This window comes from Benincasa hispida, chromosome 1 (genome assembly GCF_009727055.1).
Source record: "Benincasa hispida cultivar B227 chromosome 1, ASM972705v1, whole genome shotgun sequence".
Taxonomy (NCBI): domain Eukaryota; kingdom Viridiplantae; phylum Streptophyta; class Magnoliopsida; order Cucurbitales; family Cucurbitaceae; genus Benincasa; species Benincasa hispida.
Window position 1 is genome coordinate 75,996,159 of NC_052349.1, and position 5,186 is coordinate 76,001,344.

Sequence of the window (5,186 nt, forward strand, 5' to 3'; positions counted from 1 at the left end):
TAGGGGACATGCGAGTGGGGGCATCCTATACAAAGAGTTTTTATAAGACCTGACCACAAAGTGTTCACGTCTCGTTACATAACACCGTTCATGACAGAGACTTCACTTCACTAGGATGACCATAGGTAACATGCCCTCAATCCTGAGTGAGTTGAGAACTCCTGCCATTGAGGGCNCGTTCATGACAGAGACTTCACTTCACTAGGATGACCATAGGTAACATGCCCTCAATCCTGAGTGAGTTGAGAACTCCTGCCATTGAGGGCGGTCCTTTGATTTGTATGCGTGCGAGTGGCCAGATCGCCAATTCAAACCTACCATTTTGAGGATTTGTCTGATTTGAGAGATTGGAACTCAGCTACACAAGATAGAATTCAATTCTTCCCCAAAGCAGGGGCAAGTAGATAGATAGCTCCCTTAAGGGTTGATTCTAGGGCTTGAACGATGTGGCACTACACAACTTCTCTTGACTCGAGAGGTGTTCACACATAGTTGGACTATATTGTATTGTTCATTAGAGGAATCAGTGGTACTTAAGGAGTGAGATGTAACTACAGAGGTAAAGCGGTAAATTAGCCCAACTGTACTTACGAGCATCTGAAAGGGTCATCATACTCATGATTGGTTATATCTGATGGACACAAAAATATATTTGTGATAAGAATAGTTCAGTTGTTGGACTTTAATGGAATGTCTGGCAGTTAATGGATTGTGGATCTCTGGCTGAAGAGTTTAGTCAGCTATTCACATACCATTGGAGCTTCGAGCCACAGGTCCATAAGGTCCCTTAGGTAGCTTGGATAAAGTTGAGAATCAGTTTTTGGGTCAGTTTGAAATTTTCAAATTGACAAGAGGGAGTTCGATTATATGTGATATAATTGATTAAATGTATGAGATATATTATTTTGGAGGAAATTAGATATAAATTTGATTTATATCAAGTGGAGGAGAAATTACTATAGTAGATATATGATATCAAACTATAGGTTAAGAATGTAATATGATTATATTCATTCATTAATTAATTGGTTGGTTATGTGATAATTGGGGCGGAACTTTCTCCTTAATTGTGTGTTAGTGGGAAAATCAAATTCGGTTATTGTAACTGAAGGTTAAAATGAAAATTGGTTTCAATTAGCAAAAAGTTCAGAAAAATTGCTCAAGGTGTGAAAACGTCACGATCGCTTAGCTGAGAGCTTATACAATAGCGCCCTATCGCCTAAACGATCGCACACCGTGCCTACTAAACGATCGCACCCGTTCTCTAAACAATCGCTCAATTTTTCTAAATGATCACTTAGCGCACCGAGTTTTTTAAACGATCGCTTACTCTTTACTAAATGATCGCTTACTCTTTACTGAATGATCACTTACTCTTTACCAATTCCATCAAACACCATTCTTTGGATTCTCACTCCGAGAATACCAAGGGCTCTAAGTGGTGGTGTCTCCCCGGTCCTACTTGTTCGTGCACTGCCATTCGTGTAGACGATCGTGCTGCTGGTAGCTGACTGTTTGTTGGGCGATAAAGATCGTAGAGGGTTGCTTCCGCTGGGTTGAGTTCGAAGTGAAGAAAATCTTCAACTGGTACATATACTCATTCTGTTCTTATTTATTTGTCAAAGCATGCCGTTAGTTAGTGTTAAAATGCATACCTATTTGTTAGAATGTGTGTGTGGTAATTCGGTCACAATGAAATAGGAAAGATCCAAATGCGTTCATGGATACTCTTCTTTAAGAGTTCCTTCAATTGGTATCAGAGCCAGGTTTTGATATTCAAATTTCATTGATGCAACAAATCGCATATACATTCATGGTGGGTGTATATCTTCTCTGTTCAATTGTTAAATTGTTATGGATGTGCAGATTAATGGAGTTTTCTGGGATGTATCCTCGGTTTGATTTGGTTGATTGTAAAGGCCCCGACGTTTTTAGACACAATTAATTGTAACCGAGTCTGTAATTCAAAGTGAGTTTGAGTCTTGAATCGTTTTTGAAGAAGTTTGGAGCAAAGGTTGTTGTTCTTCGAGGAAAAAGATGAGCAAGGGTTGAACGAGTCATGTAGATGATGGGTAAGCGATCGCTGAGTATCGGATTCTTGGGTATCCTTTAACGTACGTGGGCACTAGACGATCTTTTAGCTCAACAAGCTTCATCACTTAGTAACTGACTAAACAATCGTGGAATAACGTACGGTAAATCGTTTACCTTTCACCGCGTTAAGCGATCGCATAGACGATCAGGCTTTGCAACCTCGTTGTCGTCTAAGCGATCGTTTAGCTTTTGCGCTTTCGTCTAATGTGTGCTAAGCGATCGTTTACCTGCGCCATTTACTAAACGATGGAGTTCTCCTAGCGGTTCAAGACCAGATTCGCCTGTGAACCGGTTTGTTCGATAGAAAATGTAATAGAGAGCTATTTCATACCCGTTTTTTTTGTCAAGGTTCATCCCAGTCCATTAATCCCTGGTTTATTACATGCGATGTATGGTTGTTTATATGTCATATGGTATGCACATATAGTAAATTCCACCTTGGGTTATGCATTTGTCGTGCATCATCTCTTTATTGTAAATGTTATAATTTAGAGAAACATGATTTTATTATGTTAGAGCATGCTTATGCATCATATAATATAATAGTTATATTTATGCATGCATAAAAAGCATTTGATGCAATATTAAATCTATAGGTTATAAATATAATATGATAAGTTAATTATTGTATTTTTTTTATAAATTATGAAATATTTAATTTTCTTTTTCTCCGATAACCAACCTTAGTGGGTGGTTTTAGACAGTTTCCAAATCATTCATTCGAAACGTTTTCACAAAAATACTATCGAGTAAAAATGAGTTTTACTACACGATAACCTTAGAGCCTAAACAATTGAGTAAACGAGTTTATACGATAGACTTACTCTATACGATTGGTTATTGCATACTCGATTGCATTCTTCTTCTATCCCCCTATCCAAAATCATACAGAGCTCTTAACTTCTGGATTCTCATAACAAGAATACCAAGGTAACCTTGTGGTCGTGTCGAGTTTTGTTCAAGGATCGAGTTTAACTCGCTGGTGATTGAGAATTTTCCAGTTACTCATTGTGTTCGTAACCGATTAAGGGAAATACGTGAAGAAATAGTTCTTTAAAGGTATTGCCTACTCGATCCTTTGTGTTTTCTTCAAAGCATGCTATAATTTAGTCTTTAATGCATAACTATTTCTGTATGATTGTAAATTTCTATGATCTTTCACAATGGAGTTTGGAACGAGCCGCTTCCGCTCACAGGTCCTCTAGATTTAGAGTTCCTTCACCAAGATGCTACTTAGGTCAAGGTCTTCCACACACAGCCACACTTCCGGATTTAAGTTATTATTGTAAACATTTATAGTTAAGTCTGGAGATTGTATAAACGTTATACGGTTTTTAATAAAATAAGTTTAGCCAAACATTTGTTGCTTATTTACTTAGCTTTAAGTTATAGTGAGTGAAACAGGTTCAGATTGGCAGTAGGTACCACAAAAGGATGGTATCTATCGTCCGCACGTCTTCTTCTGGGTTCGAGCTGTAGGCTCGAGAGGGGCGTGACAATTTGTGTTGACAAACGCTACCTTTTTAGAGGAGAACCACGTAAGGGAGCATAAGCTCTGTAGTAAGATAGTGTTCAATGAGATTTCCAATGAAACTATTGAACCTTCAACAAGAGTTGTTGAAGAGCCCAACACTTCAACAAGAGTTATTGAAGTTGGTTCATTTAGTAGGTCAAATCCACCTCAAACTTTGAAGGATCCTTGACGTAGTGAGAGGGTTGTAAACCCGTCTGTTTGTTATATGGGTTTAACATAAATTCTAGCTATCGTAGCTGACGGGGATGTTAAGGATCCATTGTCTTACAAGAAGGCAATGGAGGATGTTGACAAGGATGGATGGATCAAAGCTATGGATCTCGAAATGGAGTCTTTGTACTTCAATTTAGTTTGGGATCTCTTAGATCAACCTGATAGGGTTAAACCTATAGGTTGCAAATGGATCTACAAGAGAAGACGAAGTGTTGATAGGAAGGTGCAAACCTTCAAGGCTAGACTTGTGGCAAAGTGTTATACCCAAGTTGAGGTAGTTGACTATAAGGAGACTTTCTCACCTATTGCCATGTTGAAGTCTATCTGAATACTCCTCTCTATTGCCTCATATTATGACTATGAGATTTAGCAAATGGATGTCAAGGCTGCTTTTCTGAATGGCAATCTTGAGGAGACCATATATATGGAGTAGCTTGAGGGATTCATAACTCAAGGTCAAGAGAAAAATGTTTGCATGTTTAATCTGTCCATTTATGGATTCAAATAAACTTCTCGATCTTGGAATATAAGATTTGATATTGCGTTCAAATCTTATAACTTTAATCAAAATATTGATGAACCTTGTGTTTATAAGAGAATCATCAACAGTTCAGTAGCTTTTGTTGTGCTGTATGTAGACAATATCTTACTCATTGGTATAATGTGGGTTTACTGATTGAAATTAAAAATTGGCTAGCGACCCAATTCCAAATGAAAGATTTGGGAAAGGCGCAGTTTGTTCTGGGCATTCAGATCTTTAGAGATTGAAAGAACGGAACGTTGGCCCAGTCTTAGACATCGTACATTGACAAGATGCTTGTCAAGTTTTTTATGCAGAATTCCAAGAAAGGCTTGCTTCCTTTTAGGCATGGAGTTATCTTGTCTAAGGAATAGTGTCTTGAGACACCTCAAGAAGTTGAGGAAATGAAACGGATCCCCTATGCATCAGATGTTGGTAGCCTGACGTATGCCATATTATGTACTAGACCTGACATCTGCTATGCAGTAGGAATAGTTAGTAGATATCAGTCTAATCCAGGATTTAATCACTGAACTGCGTTAAGAACATCCTTAAGTATCTTCGGGGAACAAGGGACTATATGCTCATGTATAGTTCTAAAGATTTGATCTTTACAAGATACACGGACTCTGATTTTCAGACTGATAAGGATTCTAAGAAAACTTCATGATCAGTGTTCACTCTTAACGGAGGGGTTGTAGTCCAAAGAAGAGCAAGTATCATCTCTTTCGAGAGATTGTGCATCAAGGGGACGTAATCATCATGTAGATAGCTTCGGCGCACAACGTTGTTGATCCTTTTATNATACACGGACTCTGATTTTCA